The 18,938-nt window shown below is 51.0% G+C and overlaps 1 pseudogene; it reads left to right on the forward strand.

Annotated features, from left to right (window-relative positions):
* Positions 1-1,554: 1,554 nt before the first annotated feature.
* LOC149326025 (uncharacterized) lies at positions 1,555-17,421 on the forward strand (annotated as a pseudogene).
* The last annotated feature ends 1,517 nt before the right edge of the window (positions 17,422-18,938 follow it).

The raw sequence follows: 18,938 nt of genomic DNA on the forward strand, positions 1-18,938 counted from the left end.
AAGACGGTACGTATGAAGCCCACCAAGCCGCGGCGTAGCGGTAGCGCGCCTCACTCGCAACCCGAGGGCAGGGGGCTTGCGCCTTCTGCGGGAGCCTCTCGTAATCGACTAGTCCCAATTTTTTCGTCACGCCGACACCGGCTTCTCTGAGACACGAGCACCTTTACGCTTTCGCATAAATACAATCAGAAATCAAAACGATGTTGCTGAAGACAAAAATATCGCGGAATTTTCACCGCTAAAATGTGTGCAGCTCCTCCCCCTCGCCTTCTTAGTAGTAATTGTCAAACGTGTTTCCACGAACACCGGCTGCCAGGAGCGGCAATTGGACTGAGTGGTGCGCATGCGGATGCCGAATATCCTGCACAAGGTAGAGAACGCGGGACCACCACGCATCATTCCCGCAGCGAGAAATGACAGGATAGCCATCTCATAACTACAATCCATTTCCTAACTACTTCAGACAAAGCCTCCGGTACATCTTTTATGAAAACCAACTCAAATAGTCGTCCAGCGTAACAAGCCGTTTGCGTGACGCCAACTTGAAACTGGCTCCAGCGTCAATGGTCACATGGGCTCAATAGACGTTTCGTGACGCTTCCAACTCTCCAGCTCCGTCACCCGTATGCCATCTGCACAGCAATAGCGAACAAGAGAAGGCCGCCTGCAAACGCGGTTACCACTTCGTCCTGCCCACAACGGCATCGCGCGGCTGCTCTACAGTTCTCGTGGCTGTTAATTTCAATACCTTAACCTCACTTTTTTACGGTGCTTGTTAAACAGCCAGCTCCTGTACTCTGTAAATTAGTCCTTGAGATAAAACTGCCGGATTCGTAATTAACCGCGCTAGCGCGAAATGGCACCCAAGAAGGTGACGACGACTGCCCTCAACTGTACCCCAGCGCTATTGTTGTTTGCGCAGCTGTTTACACACAGCTGGCACGAAACGCAAGCCGCGCTCCATATAGTTACGTTAAATATTCTCCTCGCAACAACTGGAGCGATGACGCCCGTGCAGCATCTCCTCCGCTGAATTTACGCAACGTAAGCAAGCCACAATAATGCATAAAAGTTGGGTCGCACGACAAGCCGGAAGAAAAAATGCACTCTGTGAAAAGGCTCAGTACAGCCCCCCCAGGCAATCCGCTGTCCTCCACCGATACGGTAATCCCTCTCGACCTCGCCCGCAAAGTCGGCGAGTTTTAATGAACTGGTGAGCTAGTGCAGAGGAGTTTGCTCTGACGATACGTTGTGCCTCCCTCCCTCTTAGCACACACAAGCACCGTCCAGCCTAAATTTCGCATCAGCACCCCTTTATTCGAAAACTTGTCTACATTTCTGGCGACCCTGGAAAGCTTTGCTTTCTCAGGTGCGTATATTTGCAGCGTCCCGTGCATTCCGTCTTTTCTGAAAACGCACTGACTTTATCGTGGGAATAATTAACGCAACTAGAGAAAGGAAAGCCACCACGAAATTGGCTCAATCCCCGTTAATTAGCTCGTTTCTAGCCCAACCGTGCGAAAAGGCGTCAAGACGGGCGCCAAAGAAATAAATATGGCCTTCTCTCCACCGCCTGAGGACTGGTACAAAAATACGCGCTGCTGAAATATGGGATAGCACTCGCAGAGATTTCAATTAGTCGCCCAGTACTAGTGAAGCTGCCAGAGTTATTAATGTCCACACGGAGGCTGCGACTGTCTTCGCGCACTCGCCATGTAGTCCCGAGTCGAGGCGCGTCTGAATGCAATACGCGCAGTCCCGATCAAGGTTTCATAACCCGAGTATTCGCGCACGGGCGCACGCTTCGCAGCCACACAGCGTGTGCTGGATGGACCCTGTCTCGTTATTCACCGCCGCGAGTAACGCACTCACAATGAGCACGCGAGAACGGAGACCGCGGTATGGCCGGGCCATAATTGATTGGCCGTGTGGCACCTTAACGTGTCGGGAATTAGAACGAAGGCGAGGAGGGAATAAAACTGCTCGCGAGGTATGAAATATTATAACCAATTTAGAGAGAAGAACTTCGCACCAGCTTACGGCACTGAGGATGCTACAAGTCGGGATATTGAGAAAAAAAGTAAAAATACTATTTCAGCAAGGTGACGCTGAATGCATAACATGCATGCAGAGACCTCCCTTCGCGGTGAGTGTTAAGAGACAACACGTAATAAATGACTGCGTATAGCATAGCAAACCTGACTTCCCATTGCTAAGGGGATCAATCTGTATCGCAGTAAGGAACTCTGGGCGTTCTTCAGCTGAGTTAAATCGGCTGCTCTAGAAGTGATATAGCACGCTCGGAAACAGGCACAATAGACCCCTTGCGAAAATACGTCGCCTGCCGGCGGATTGCGCTTCCGGTTTTGGCTCGAAAAGCACGCTGGGAAGGCATTCGCTGTCTTAGGGGAAGCCGCCTCTCAGCCGCAGTAGCCGCAGCCAGGCTACCGTTGTTCCTCTGGTGTGGGCTCGCACCACCTGCTAAGCTGCGATTTTGCTGCCACAGCGCTGAGCCACTGTTGGTACAGAGGAATTGTCCGAACGGAAATGCGCGTTCATGGGAGAGCGACTAGACCAAGTTGGCGCCGCATCGGAGTGCACACATTGATGCACATGTGTCGCGGTTGACAACGACCACGAAATGTCAGCGGAAAGCATACAAGCTCGTCACCGAAAGCAACGTCGTTACGTCATCTGCCAGCGAAGTATTCCTGCTCAACGTAAGTAACCAAACTTCGTTTAGGCGTTTAAACGTTGTTAAACCGAACTGATTAAGCGCAGGCGGATGGATGGATGGATGGATGGATAGGAGCGCCCCCTTTGAAACGGGGTGGTGTCAATTGCCACCATGCTCAGCTTTTCTTTATTTATTATTTTTTTGTTTACTGTGTTGGCAATTCTCATTAAGATTCTCCATCAACTTTGCCTACGGTTTCCTACTATTCTAACCTTATGCCACATCTCTGCTTTTCAGCCACCAACCCTCCAATCGCTTTTTGCTGACTTCCACTGCAGATTTATTTACATGACCATTGTTATCTTTAAACCCTAGGGCCTCAGAAAGAGTGACTGTGCCTGCATCGACATCCGGATGGATACCATCACATTTGATTATGAGGTGTTCAATTGTTTCCACAGATCTACCACACACTGCACATGTGTCATCTTCTTCGTTAAATTTCTTTTTGTAGCTGCGCGTTCTAAGACACCCTGATCTAGCTTCAAAAAGTAGGGCACTGCCTCTTGAGTTATCATAGAAAAATTCTTTCCTGATTTGCCTTTTCCAGAATCGATATAGTTCTACACTATGTTTCTTTTCCATTGAATTCATCCAATTTTTAACTTCCGCGTTTTTGACCTGTCGTTTAATGCTCTTTCTTTCTCCGTCCTCATGACCGGCATACTTACTGGTTAGTTTTCTAGTTCTTTTCCGCCACTGTGAGTCAACGTTCTTTCTGTATAAATATTTAAATACCTTAGCTGCCCATCTGTTATCGTCCAATTTCCTCAGGCGTTCTTCATATAGTATTTTACTCTTAGCTTCCCGTGCCTCGAACGATGCCCAGCCCATATCCCCTTGTACTGCCTCATTTGTGGTTTTGGCGTGGGAACCTAGTGCTAATCTTCCAACAGCTCTCTGATTTACGTCTAATCTCGACTGAACTTCTGCCCTTAAGCACAGAACCGCATTGCCGAAAGTAAGTCCCGGAACCATTATTCCTTTCCAAATACCTCTTAGTACTTCATATTTGTTGTTCCCCCATAATGCCCTATGTTTCATTATCCCGGCGTCTCTTCGTCCTTTTGCCCTAAGAGCCTGTTCATGCTTTTGCGTGTATATCTGCCCTTCGTTTAGCCATATCCCGAGGTATTTGTATTCGGCCACTTTGGGTATTTCGTGGCCTTGTATTGTAAGCCCCTGATCAGTTGTATCGTTAAAAATCATCACACCTGATTTAGTTGCGCTAAAACTGAATCCTAGAGCGTCTCCTTCGTCTCCACAGCAATTAACCAAAGTTTGTAAATCTTCCTGGCTATCTGCTAACAGTACAATATCGTCCGCATACATTAAACCCGGGAGTCGCTGCTCAACTACATTTCCGCCTAATCTGTACGACAGATTATAACCCAGATTACATTCTTCTAGCCTTCTTTTCATATTTATCACGTAAAGCATGAACAGCAGCGGTGATAGAGGACAACCTTGCCTTAATCCTTTGTGCACCCCTACAGTTGTGGTACTTTTTTTCCCTTCCCATGTAATTTCAACTTCATTATCTCGGTAGATTTCCTGTAGAAAATCAATTACCTCATCACCAATACCTAAATCTTTCAATATGCTCCACAGGAGTTCCCTGTTCACGTTATCGTATGCGCCGCTTATGTCTAGAAAGGCTATAAACAGAGGTCTATTTTCCGCCTTAGCTATTTCTATGCATTGGGTGAGCACGAACAGGCTATCATCTAACCGCCTACCCCTTCTGAACCCATTCTGAATTTCTCCGAGTATCCTATCCGGAGTATCCGGAGCTACGGAGAAACGCTGCCCCTGTCGGCGCCCGATATGCTGTGCTTGCTTTTTTTTACGCTGCCGGGTTGACGGGTAGGTCTGCCCGATTAAACTCATTTGCTTATCTTTATTTCTACGCGATGCTTCGAAAGATCGAATTAAACACACTTGCAAGAAAGAACGCACCTTATAATCGGGTGTTGACCTCTCGTGCGCGCTCGTACTCGTGCTGTCCTGTTCTGTGCATGTGTTATTAAGTTGCACATTGCGACGTTTCGCGCAAACTCGCTGCGCTCGCGCAGCGCATAGTGGCTTCGCAGCGCTCCTGTAACTACGTAGACTTAAGACTGCAAAGTGCTGCAACACCCAGATAGTCATTGATTATGAAGTAAGACGGTGGTACTATTTCAGGTTTGCATATATTGGAGTCCACGGGTAAATCAAGACGAGGGCGAAGGGACAGTGGTCGTTTCTTCGTTTTCATCCTGCTACACTCTTCTCTCCCCTTAAAGTCTCTTGGGGCGAGACTGCAGTAGTTCTGCCACAAATGCTTTTGTCTTTATTTCAGCGACAACGTAGTATTTGTGCAGGCCACAGAAGAAGACGAAGCCGCCATATGCAGTGGCCTTGTCTCTGCAAGGTTGCATGCTTGGCGGACAATGTGAATGTGCTGCTGGAAAGTAACCATTTACAAGCAGTGGTAAGGATTCCTTAAGGAAAAAGGATTCTCTGAGGCAACAGCTCCACTGATTTGCTTCAGTGGTGGCGAATACCAAGAACAAATCCACTACGAGAAACCAGTGCCTTAAAAATTGACCGGCGAAAAGTTGCAGAAGGCGCGCAAGCTGTTCCCCTCAGGAAAGGTATACAGCGGTCATGCTGTAAGGGCTGATGCCTTGAATACATAAAGTGGAATGCAAAATTTTGCTAGTGTGCTTCAAGCTGCCGACTGCAGCGAAGCAGTCGAAACTAGATACGGCAAGCGGATAAAAGGCCGTCTGTTGAGCTACCAACAGTCGCTTGTGCCGCATGGGTTTTCTGTGCTAATGTGAGACAACCTAAGAAGCAGGCAGCCGCAGCTGTGGGAGACAGCTGAACCCTTTGTGTGCTTCAGTGGCCTGACACCTTGGCAGCTTCCTTACCCAGTGGATGGAGCTACTGTGGCAGCGCTTAAGGTATTTGCACCACTCGTATGTTTAGTTCTTTTCAGTAAAGACTTTTTTGTCTGTTACAAGCAGCAACGTGGCCCATAACGTTGTTTGTGGCACGCAGTTTATGTGTAACACAAGCTAAGGCATCGTTTTTATGCACCTTTTAAGGGATGGTTATTACACCTGCTGAGGCTCTACCGCATCGCCTCCCCGAGGGTTCAAGCGCCAACTGTCGTCCTTCGCATTTCACAATAATGTCCTCCTGAAGAAGAACTTCCCTCCCAACAGGACAGCTAGTGCATCTTCTTGTCGTGACCAAAAACCTCAGGCAAGAAATCATGCATACATGTCATAATGAGCCGACTGCAGGGCATCTCGGGATTGCTCTCACGTTGCATCGCATCCAGGAGAAGTACTATTGGCCGCGGCTAGCTGCCGACGTTTGCCATTACGTGAAAAAAAACGTGCCGTGAGTGTCAGCGACTCAAAACGCCTCCGACTAGACCAGCCGGACTGCTGAACCCCATACCACCTCCAACTAAGCCCTTTCAGCAAATAGGGATGGACCTCCTCGGCCCCTTTCCGACTTCATCATCAGGTAAGAAGTGGATCATCGTGGCCACCGACCACATGACCCGCTACGCCGAAGCAAAATCGTTGCCTAGTGGTACCGCAACAGCAGTCGCAAAATTCTTCGTCGAACGAATTCTCCTGCGACACGGCGCCCCCGAAGTGCTCATCACAGACACAGGAACGGCGTTTACAGCGGAGCTGACGCAAGCCCTCTTAAGCTACAGTCAGACAAGCCATCGGAGGACAACTGCCTATCATCCGCAAACCAACGGACTCACAGAGCCTCTGAACAAAACCATCGCAGACATGCACTCCATGTATACATCGACGCCGAACACAAGACGTGTTCCTGCCTGACGCGATCTTCGCCTATAACAATGCTGTCCAGTAGACAACCAGGTCTAACCCATTCCAGCTTGTATACGGCAGGGAGCCCATGACAACACTCGACGCAATGCTCCCGCACGTTTCAGACGAACCTCGACGCTGCTGCCTACCTTCACCGCGCCGAGGAAGCCCGAAGACTTGTGCGGCTTCGCATTAGGGACCAGCAGCACACCGACGCCCGACGCTACAATCAGCGCCGGCAAGACACGCATTACAAGCCAGGTGATAGTGTTTGGACATGGACGCCAATTCGCCGCCGTGGATTGAGTGAAAAGTAGCTGCGACGCTACTTTGGCCTGTACAGGGTTCTCTGTCGCATCGGTGACCTCGACTATGAAGTCATCCCCGACGGCACGACAGCATCTCAGCGACGACGCACACGCCCAGAAGTCGTACATGTCGTACGCCTTAAACCTTATTATGAACGCTAAAGGACTTGAAGTTTGCATTCTCCGTGTTTATTTTCATTTCAAAGCATCGAGGCGACGCTCCTTTGAGACGGGGCTAATGCCACGTATCAGTGTAGTGTCGGTTCGTTCGCGCTCAAGGCCGCACGAAAGGGGCATTATCGCTTTTTGTTCGTGACGGGAGAAGCGACCGGACTAATCTACATTGATCAAAGCCATGAACTGCACCTACGCTTTTCCAGATTACTGTAGTTGATTTTGACCTGTTTTCTCGAAGTTTCCTTGCTGGCTTTAAATTTAGCGATGCAGCGGGCATTCGTAGTTCGACGACTGATGAGCACGTTTGTTGCTTGCGCCGCTGCCGTGCTGTTTAGTTTTTTTGCGGGCGCAAGTCAGCCCGAATAAAGAGCTTCGTTCGCCAGTCTTGTTGCTGTCTTCCTGACCGCTGGACTGCAGTCACTACAACGTGACAATAGCCTGACGACGTATGAGCGTCTGGAGTTTCCTCGAAAGGTGTGAATACAAATCTCTTGTTGATATAGGGAATGTATTCGAACGGATGGCAATACCTTTCACTCCAGCGATGTGCAGCCACCATGGCAGGGACATTCTCTTACGCTTTCCATGGCTTCTGTCACTGTTAGTTATCTTCATGTGTCCCGTCACACGCCCCTCAAATCCCGGTCTTTTGCTGCTAACCGTCTTATGCGGGTTTGGTTCTGAACTATAAACTTGAGCTGTTTTGTAAATGGCACCTGTATGAGTGCGTTCGCTGCTAAATGGATTTTTCTTTTCGAACGTGACTGAATTCTGTATTTCCCATTTCTGTACAGCCTGTTTCTTGAAGCTAGTAGTAAATAAAATCAAGCAATAAATAATACATGTGGCATGTTTATTAATCTTGCACTGAGCATCTCCGAACAGTCAAATTTATGGAGTGAGAGAAATCGGACGGAAGTCCCCTGCATCGTAGAAAAGTGAGAGGAGTCGTCACGTTGCTCCTCGTGCACTTATGGCTATTTATTTATTTATACAAAATACCCCTAAAGGCCCTCGAGAGGGTATTACATAGGGGGGGGGGGGGGGTACAGGCAACTGATGAGAATAAAACAAAACCACAAATATAAAACAACAAAAGCACAATAAAACACTTAGCATGACATAAATAAGCAAAAGAATCAAAAGTATGGCAGCGCTGCAAAGAGTGAAAATTACTACAGCATTAAAATTATACAAACTGAACTCTAATGCAAGGATCATTTTAATAACATACCCTGCAAAAAAAAGAAACCATGAAAAAATAAAATGACAACGTACGCAAAGAGTTAAGCAGTAGGTATTGAAGATATAAGATTAAAATATTTATCAGGATCAGTGGGGGTAGCTTATGTGAAGGCAGAGTGTTCTTGCAAGATATTGTGCATGAATGCGCATAGTTGAATGTTCTGCACATGAAACGCTTGACTTTAAAGGGATCATCGCGGTGGTCAAAAATCGAAGGAGGCAAAGAAAAAAAGTCGTTTTGAAGTGATGGATAATGATGCAGTTTATGAAAAAGTGATTGTCGTGCGACTTTGCGGCGGAGACGTAAATCACTGAGACCTGCGCGTTTCTTCAAGGCTGTGATGCTGGTATTACGAGAATAATCGATGATTCGATGATAATGATGATAATCGATGATTCCTCTATTAGTTTGCGCAGAAGGACAGTAGTCCGTGAGTACGGCGATGCTTTCCTCTTTGTAGGTAAGAGGGCAGCAGCCTCGTCGAGCTGCTCTCCGAAGCAGCTTCATCGCGGCCGCTCCTTTCCTTGTAAAAAAGGAAAAATACACTCATTATCATCATTATCATTGCAACGTAGCCGCAAAAGCCTGCACGGCCTGAAACCCTGGACCAATAGGAAAGGCGCAACCTGCCCGCCTCTCGCCATTCTCTGAAGCAAGAAGGCTGTACATTTTCATTCCCCGATATTAATGCGTTCTCTTCCGCGGAACGTTCTAAATGCTGCTGGGGGCCCCATTCTCCTCTTCCACTTCCCCTGTTCTGTTGGCGCAGCGAAATGAAAAGCAAGTACGGCGCACCTCCCGACAGTGACGGACTCAGCCGTGCGCGAGGTACGCGTTCTGCGGCGTCCGCCCACGTGACTAAGAGGTAAAGAAGAGCAAAAAATGATGCAGAGAAGACAGTAAAGAAAAGACAAAGAAGCCGCGAAAAGTGAGAGCAAAACCCGAGATTCGTAAGCACCAAAGCTGTTCTTCTTCCAGTGTGCGGTCATTCTTCCCGCGAAAGAAAGAGATATACGAATGCCACACAACGGTGCGGAACAAGGTAAGACAAAGAAAAGTAAGAACAATGCAGAAATTATTATGAGCGCCCTCCTGATATTGTTCCCCGAGACGGAAGCACTGTACTGCGGCGAGAAAGGAACTACAGCAAAAATTGTTGGTTTCTTGCAGGGGAATGAAAATGTTCACCGTGACGCGTGCCCAATGTTCCCGGCGTTCTAGCAAAACCAGACTCAAGAAAGCCAGGCATGGAAACCGCCTTTCGCTTGGTCGAGTTTTAAAGAAAAAACGCGCCTCGCTCCCGGAAAGGCATCCCAGACTCAAGCAATGCACACAGATCACCTGCTTTGTGTGCTGCGCTTTTCTTTCCTTCTTCCCCCTTTTTCAGCCGGCGATATTTTCCGCCCCGAGGAGGAAGGACGACTTCGTGCATTTTAAGTCAGCGTACGGATCAGCACCCTTTTCTCGTTCTGCGGCGGACACGCGATGAAGCGGGTCACACGTATGCAAAAATGAGCCCTCGGGGTATAGGGTGATCAAATAGACACTGCGCAAATGAAGATTCTCAGGATCCTGCTCATGTGAGAGCATCCTGAGGAGGCGAGTAAGGAACGCACCTGTGATTTTGCGCAACGTACGAAAAGTACACAAACATTTCCGGCTTCCTTCGCCGGGTCGTATTCAGGCACAATTAGTTTACTGTGGCAGCACTGACCATCGTGCTGGTACGCATAAGTCCTCTTACTGCGTAAAATCAATGTGCTGTTGAGGATAGAGTCGCCAGGACACGCGAAAGACACTCAAAGCGCGGTGCTTTGCTACCGGTCAGTGACTCCGTGGTTGCACACCATATTTATGGTCGTGAACGTTGTACTTTGATGCTAGTGAAATCAGGCGATTGTTGGTACACATCACACTGATAGGACAAAATCGCCAGGCAGGCGTCCTGGGAACTTCTGTCCTCGATAGCACAGACACGCGCTTTTGACATGCAGTTTCAAATAATCATTGCAGCCTGTTGCTGAGATTTAGGGACAATACTTTTAGAAGTACACTGTTTTGCCCACACACTGCTACCGTCTCTATTGTCAGCTGTAATAGCTTGCACGCACTGTCATTCACCGAAGGCGTCAAAAGCAAGGGGGCAAAATAAGGAATAAGCAATCACTGCATAATACCACTCAGGACCACACAGGCGCCTCCGATATCACGCGATGACGTGCGATGCCGCGGCATAGTACACTACTAAAAAAAGCTATTTATATCGCATTAGCCTCATCCAATCGTCTTCATCAGCCTGACTAAGTCCCCTGCAGGGAAAAAAGCTCTCTGCAATTAACCCTGTCCTGTGTCAGCTGCGGCCAGCCACACAGTTTCATCGATACGATGTTATTGAACAGAAGCAAACATTCCGATTCTAATGTCAACACGGCGTGTCGCTTCTATGAAGTTTCTTTTCCTTCTCAATCATGCTCATAAAAACACAGACAAGAAAAAGTACTTACATGCATTCAAAAACGATAAGGCGCCATTACACGGCAAGTGACGAGATTCGAGCAGAAACCATGAACAACCGTGCGGGTTAGTCCGGATGCTCTCCCTTTCACGCAAGGCCCGCAAACATAACTGCCCTAACAGTATCGCGCAGCAAACTGATTCCATGACGAGCCGTAGAAAATTAATAAACTCGAGCACACAAAGCAGGACCCACGGTGAGGCAAAGCGGCATTGCATCGGCACCGCCGAAAGGAGCTATGCGGCAGGGAACACTTTTCTTCCTGACAAGACGATCATCTCCACCCGCTGGCAATGCTTCTCTGCACAACAAGCGTGAGGGCGAATCCAGCGTAGATGCTTGTAGCTATTGCCACTGGAGACTACCACTCAATATATTGTCACGTTGTAGTGACGGCAGTCCAGCGGTCAGGAAGACACCAGAAATACTTGCAAACGAAGCTCTTTATTTGGACTGACTTGCGCCCTCAAAAGAACTGAATCACTCGGCGGCGGCGTAAGCAACAGGCGTGCTCGGCGGTCGTCGAACTACGAATGTCCGCCGCTCGCGGCATCGCTCAATTTAAAGGCGGCAAGGAAACTTCCAGATAACAAGACAAGATCATCTACAGTAATCTAGAAAAACCTAGATGCAGCCCTTCATGGCTGCGATCAATCGAGATTAGTCTGGTCGCTTCTCGCGCCACGAACAAAAGTGATAACAACCCTTTCCTGCAGCCTTGAGCGTGAACGAACAAACACTACAATGATACGTGGCATTACCCCCCTTCCAAAGAAGCATCGTCTCGATGCTTTAAAATGAAAATAAACACGGAGAATGAAACTTCGAGTCCTTCAGCGTTCATAATATGGCTTCAGGCGTACGACATGTACGACTTCCGGGCGTGGGCGGCGTCGCTGAGATGCTGTCGTGCCGTCGGGGATGACTTCATAGTCGAGGTCACCGATGCGACGGAGAACCCTGTACGGGCCAAAGTAGCGTCGCAGCAACTTTTCGCTCAATCCGCGGCGGCGAACTGGCGTCCATATCCAAACCCGATCACCTGGCTTGTAATGCGTGTCTCGTCGGCGCAGATTGTAGCGTCGGGAGTCGGTGTGCTGCTGGTCTAGAATGCGAAGCCGTGCAAGTCTTCGGGCTTCCTCGGCGCGATGAAGGTAGGCGGCGACGTCGAGGTTGTCTTCGTCGGAAACGTGCGGGAGCATTGCGTCGAGTGTTGTTGTGGGCTTCCTGCCGTATACCAGCTGGAATGGAGTAAACCTGGTTGTCTCCTGGGTGGCAGTATTATAGGCGAAGATCACGTAGGGCAGAATAGAGTCCCACGTCTTGTGTTCGGCGTCGATGAACATGGAGAGCATGTCTGCGATGGTCTTGTTCAGACGCTCTGTGAGTCCGTTGGTTTGCGGATGATAGGCAGTTGTCCTCCGATGACTTGTCTGGCTGTATTTTAAAATGGCTTGCGTCAGTTCCGCTGTAAATGCTGTTCCTCTGTCTGTGATGAGTACTTCGGGTGCGCCGTGTCGGAGGAGAATTTGTTCGACAAAAAATTTTGCAACTTCTGTTGCGGTACCACTAGGCAACGCTTTTGCTTCGGCGTAGCGGGTCATGTAGTCGGTGGCCACTATGATCCACTTGTTACCTGATGATGAAGTAGGAAAGGGGCCAAGTAGGTCCATCCCGATTTGCTGAAAGGGCTTAGTTGGCGGTGGTATGGGGTTCAGGAGTCCGGCTGGTCTAGTCGGAGGCGTTTTGCGTCGTTGACACTCACGGCATGTTTTCACGTAATGCGAAACGTCGGTAGCTAGCCGCGGCCAATAGTACTTCTCCTGGATGCGGTGCAACGTGCGAGCAATCCCGAGATGCCCTGCAGTCGGCTCATCATGACATGCCTGCATAATTTCTTGCCTGAGATTTTTGGGCACGACAAGAAGATGCACTGTCCTGTTGGGCGCGAAGTTCTTCAGAAGGACATTATTGTGAAGGACGAAGGACGACAGTTGGCGCTTGAACCCTCGGGGAGGCGATGCGGTCTTGCCTTGCAGATAATCAACCAGGCTTTGCAACTCAGGATCCGAGCGCTGCTGCTGCGCGAAACTGCTCGCGCTTACCGGTCCTAAGAAAGCGTCGTCGTCTTCCTCTTCCGGTGCTGCGTCGACGGGGGCTCGCGACAAGCTGTCTGCGTCGGAATGCTTGCGGCCAGATTTGTAGACTACAGTTATGTCGAATTCTTGAAGGCGCAGGCTCCAACGAGCAAGGCGGCCGGAGGGATCTTTCAAATTGGCTAGCCAGCACAGAGCATGGTGATCGCTCACAACCTTGAATGGTCGTCCGTACAGGTAGGGGCGAAATTTCGACGTGGCCCAAATAATGGCGAGACATTCTTTCTCGGTGGTCGAGTAGTTGGCCTCGGCTTTCGACAGTGAACGGCTAGTGTACGCGATAACCTTCTCCTGTCTGCCATTTTTCTGAACGAGGACCGCTCCTAAGCCCACACTGCTTGCATCGGTATGAACTTCGGTTTCGGCGTTTTCATCAAAGTGCCCGAGCACAGGAGGGGACTGTAAGCGGCGCTTCAGTTCGTTGAAAGCTTCTTCTTGCGGCCTTTCCCATTTGAAAGGCACGTCAGCCTTGGTAAGTTGGGTCAAAGGTTCAGCGATGCGCGAAAAGTTCTTGACGAATCGCCGGTAATAAGCGCATAATCCAAGGAATCTGCGTATAGCCTTCTTGTCATTAGGCTGTGGAAACTCTGCGATCGCAGCCGTCTTCTTGGGGTCTGGGCGAACTCCATCCTTGCTTACGACGTGACCAAGGAACAGCAGCTCCTCGTAAGCGAAGTGGCACTTCTCTCGTTTCAGTGTCAGGCCTGAAGACTTGATCGTTTCCAGCACTATCCGAAGCCTTCTGAGGTGGTCTTCAAAGCTTGAGGAGAAGACAACAACGTCATCTAAGTAGACTAGGCAAATCTGCCATTTCAAGCCTGCGAGCACCGTATCCATTACTCGCTGGAACGTCGCTGGGGCAGAGCAGAGGCCGAATGGCATCACCTTGAACTCGAAGAGTCCGTCTGGCGTGATGAACGCAGTCTTCTCGCGATCTCTTTCGTCGACTTCAATTTGCCAGTAGCCGCTCTTCAGGTCCATCGATGAGAAGTACTTAGCGTTGCACAGCCGGTCCAGTGTATCGTCGATGCGGGGGAGGGGGTAGACATCCTTCTTCGTAATGTTGTTCAGGCGGCGGTAATCGACGCAAAAGCGAAGGGTGCCGTCTTTCTTTTTCACTAGGACGACCGGTGCTGCCCAGGGGCTCCTCGATGGCTGGATGACGTCGTAACGAAGCATTTCCTCAACTTGCTTGCGGATAGCTTGGCGTTCTAACGGCGATACGCGGTAGGGGCTCTGTCGCAGTGGTCGTGCGTGTTCGTCTGTGACAATGCGGTGCTTGGCAAGCCGGGTTCGTCGCACATTCGATGCTGATGAGAAGCAATCGGTGTACCTTTGTAGAAGACTGCGTATTTGGTCTTGTCTGCTCCGGGGTAATGCTGGGTTGATGTCGAACGTGGGTTGATGGCCTTGTTCAGATAGTTCTGCAGGTTGGTCGGGTAGGGCAAATACGTCTCTGATGTCTGCCAGCTCGTCGAGGAAAGCGATCGTCGTACCTTTGTTTAGATGCCGGTATTCTTCGGTGAAGTTGGTTAGCAACACCTGGGCTCGGCCATTTCGGATTTCGGCGACTCCCCTCGCGACGCCCAATCCTCGATCCAGGAGTAACTGGGTGTTCCCCTCGATAACACCTTCGGCATTTTCGATGTCTCCAGTACCTATGCCGACGAGAACACTTGATCGGGGCGGCACGCTCAATGCTTCATCGAGGACGTTTAAGGCAACGTGATGAGTCGCGCTCGTCGCAACAGGTATGGCTTTTTCCGTGGAAAGCTTGATCGACTTAGATCGAAGGTCGATGATCGCCCGATGTTCGTTCAGGAAGTCCATTCCCAAAATCACGTCTCTCGAGCATTGCTGTAGGATCAGGAAGGTTGTCGCATAGGTTCTCCCATTTACAGTAACTCTCGCGGTGCAGCGTCCTGACGGCGTAATCAGGTTGCCACCTGCGGTGCGGATCAGCGGGCCATCCCAGGTTGTTGTCACCTTCCTGAGTCGGACAGCGAGTGGGCCACTCATGACAGAGTAGTCAGCTCCCGTGTCCACCAAGGCAGTAACCGCGTGACCATCGACCGTAACTTCAAGGTCACTTGTTCGCGTTCTGGTATTGTACGTTGTCTTCGGTGTCCGATCTCGGCTTCGTCGAGTAGTGAGGCTGCGGTGGGCGTACTGCGACGTTACTTCACTGGGCAGCGGTAAAAGCTTCAAGTCTGGCCGCGTCGTCGTCGGTGTCGTCGTCATCGGTGTCGTCGTCGTCGGTGTCGTCGTCGTCGGCGTTGTCATCGTCGGTGTTGTCGTCGTCGGTGTTGTCGTCGTCGGTGTTGTCGTCGTCGGTGTTGTCGTCGTAGTTGAGGCATGGTCTTGAGTACTCGTCGATGGAGGATCTTTGTCATTGCACTTAGAAGCAACCTCACCTCCAGAGGCTGCTTTATTTAGTTTAACCTTCGTGGGCTGGGGGAGCGTCCACGCACGGCGTAACCTCGGCTAGGGGAAACAAAGCGCGGGGACGATGGCGACGGGGAACGTGATAGGCGGCTCGGCGATGAGTATTCTTCCCGACGTAAAAACTCCTCGATTTCGGCTGGTCGCTGGCCGGGTCGGGGTCGTGGAGCGTCGTAAGAGAACCCTCGGATGCCCAGTCTTCTGTATGGGCAGTGCCGGAGGACGTGACCGGCTTCGCCACAGTGGAAGCATAGTGGGCGGCGCTGGTCGGGAGTTCTCCACTCGTCGCATTTCCTCGGCTGCGCGCGTCGCTCGTAGGACGGGCGGGTTGGGGCGAGTGGGCGGCGGTCCAACGCAGCTGGCTGAGGGCGATAGGGGCTTGGGTCCCGTCGTCGAGGTGCAGGACGGCGCACAGCTGCGGCGTAAGTCATGGCTGGGGGCTGCAGAGGCTGCGTGGGTGTCGGCGTCACACCCAAGGCCTGTTGAACCTCGTCCCGGATGACGTCAGTGAGCGATGAAAGTTGCGGCTGCGTTCCCGTTGGCAGCAACCGTCGGAGCTCCTCTCGCACAACTTCACGTATAACCTCCCGCAGGTTATCATTGTTAGCGGTGTCCATGCAGCTTGCTGACAAAAAGCGCTGCTGGCGGTCATACTGGCGGGCTCGGGCGTCGAGAGTTCTCTCCATTGTGGAAGCCTCTTCTACGAATTCAGCGACGGTTTTCGGTGGGTTGCGAACGAGGCCGGCAAATAGTTGCTCTTTAACTCCTCGCATAAGCAACTTCACCTTCTCTTCTTCCTTCATGTTCATGTCGGCACGCCGGAAGAGACGCTTCATCTCCTCAGTATATACTGCAACGGTCTCGTTTGGGTGTTGTATGCGAGACTGTAGCAGCTGCTGGGCTCTCTCCTTTCGCACGACGTTTGTGAAGGTCTTCAGAAGCTGTTCCTTGAAGGTTTCCCAGTTGCGAAGGCTGGCTTCCTCATTCTCGAACCAGACTCTTGCTGGTCCCTCCAGGGCGAAGAAGACGTACCTAAATTTCATGGCGTCGTCCCAGTTGTTGAAGACAGCCGCACGGTCGAACTGCTCCAGCCATTCCTCGGGGTCGGCGCCAGGCGAAGCGTCGAAGGTTGGTGGCACCCGGGGCTGCTGCAGAATGATTAGAGTGGTCGTCTGGGGCAAGGTCATGATGGACGTTGGTACTTGCTTTCGCTTCCGGGTAGGGTCCGGCAGGGTCCCGAACTCAGGTGCGTCCCCTTGCAGGCGTCGGCTTGCGCGGTGGACTGGACTCAGGTCCTGCGGTAGATGACTCAAAGGGCTGGCGTCTCGACTTGTACGGGGTGTCCGGAACATGGGAGGCTACCCCGCACCTCCACCAGATGTCACGTTGTAGTGACGGCAGTCCAGCGGTCAGGAAGACACCAGAAATACTTGCAAACGAAGCTCTTTATTTGGACTGACTTGCGCCCTCAAAAGAACTGAATCACTCGGCGGCGGCGTAAGCAACAGGCGTGCTCGGCGGTCGTCGAACTACGAATGTCCGCCGCTCGCGGCATCGCTCAATTTAAAGGTGGCAAGGAAACTTCCAGATAACAAGACAAGATCATCTACAGTAATCTAGATAAACCTAGATGCAGCCCTTCATGGCTGCGATCAATCGAGATTAGTCTGGTCGCTTCTCGCGCCACGAACAAAAGTGATAACAACCCTTTCCTGCAGCCTTGAGCGTGAACGAACAAACACTACAATGATACGTGGCAATATTGTATTATAGACTGCAGATTATAACTTTATGTTGCAGTACTCGTTTTTCACTGCATTTGCGGTTTGCAGACCCTGCACTACAGCATGTGCAGGGTCGTCCACTCTAAGTGCGAGCACGGCTCAGCTCTGCGGAGCGCATGCGCGCATCGCAGCGGCGCAGACGCATGGGGACCTGGAGGCGGGGCTTCGTGTCGTCTGCTACACCGTGCTTGCTTCAAGTGGGCCTCACTGAAGCAGCCCGCGTCTGCGCTGCCGGAAACCGAACTTCACTCGCTGCAGCGCGTCTCTGGTGCGGCGTATACAACTGAGCGGCCGCTCGTCTTGATTGCAGCATTCTGAGCGAAATGAGTGTATTATTTTAGGGCTTGGTTCATTTTGGCGTCCCAAAGCGACTCAGGTTATCAAGGATGCCGTAGAAGAGGGCTCCGGATAATTCAGACCATCTGGGGGTGGTTAACGTGCACTGACACTGCTCAGCACACGGGCAGCTTGCGTTTCCTCTCCACTGAAATGAGGCCGCCTCAGCAACGATTGGCCTCGGGTCTCAGTACTAGGACGCCTTAACGGCTGAACCAACAAGGCGGTGCATTCTTAGCATTTAACCACGTTCTTCTAGTGACGAGGGTAACAGGCCAGAGATGTACTTTCTGCGCGTGCTGTCGGTGGGATGTTTTGCAAAAGCAGCTGTTCACAGCGTGTGCGCAAAGATTGCGTCGAGCACGCTTTTCTTGATCGCAGCCGTGACATGATCAGTTAAGCGCGAAGGACCTTGCGGATCGCGTGTCGAGACTAGGAAGCTCGTTAAAGAATTTATGTAAGTCACCAATATTGGGAAAGAGTTTGAAAACAAATCAATCCGTTTATTTGATCGCGTAATTTTCCGTGTGTGCGCGGGTGGTTGCTTCTATCATTTATGAGCGTTACTCTTGTAGGTACACTCAAAGGGCTATAAGCGCCGCCGCGGTGGCTCAGCGGTTATGGTGCTCGGCTGCTGACCCGAAAGACGCGGGTTCGATCCCGGCCGCGGCGGCTGGAATTTCTTTGGAGGAGAAATTCTAGAGGCCCGTGTACTGTGCGATGTCAGTGCACGTTAAAGAACCCCAGGTGGTCGAAATTTCCGGAGCCCTCCACTACGGCGTCTCTCATAGCCTTAGTTGCTTTGGGACGTTAAACCCCATAAACTAAACTAAACCAAAGGGCTATAAGCAGTAGTCGCTTTTAGCACCAGCGTGCCAGCCCTAGCAGTCAGAGCTGTGACCCCCCAACCCGCGGTACGGTAAGTCGCCACCGCGGCGGGTTCGGGCCAGAGGGGACGAACACGAGTATGCTACTCGGATGAGCGTTTATGGCTCCCGAGCAATACAATGCAGCAGCAACAATACAACCGCCGTAACGAGGGAGTGTTCCGCTCGCGTACGGGGGTGAAAAGCACAAAAGGAAAGAACGCACGCAAAATGGTGGGGGAAGAAGGTTCCGCTCAGCTCGCGTGGCTCCTCGCTCACGGCAGTCACGTCACACGCGGGGCGATGTTGTGCCGGCAGCGGTCTCCGTGGCAGATCCGCACGGCTTCCGCCAGAAGACGAGCGAGCCTCGGGAGAAACGCGCCTCCTCCCGGCAGACCTCTCTGCTCAGCTCGGAGCTTGATCAGCAGCGCTCACTCGTTGCGCAGGCGAGAACGACGGCCAAGGCCAGTGTAGTCTTTAAACATCACCTATTGTGAAAGCGTTTTGTTTTCCTTGTAAATAAAAG

The sequence above is a fragment of the Amblyomma mixtum genome, chromosome 10, assembly GCF_055824585.1.
Source record: "Amblyomma mixtum isolate Tamu chromosome 10, ASM5582458v1, whole genome shotgun sequence".
NCBI classification, from domain to species: domain Eukaryota; kingdom Metazoa; phylum Arthropoda; class Arachnida; order Ixodida; family Ixodidae; genus Amblyomma; species Amblyomma mixtum.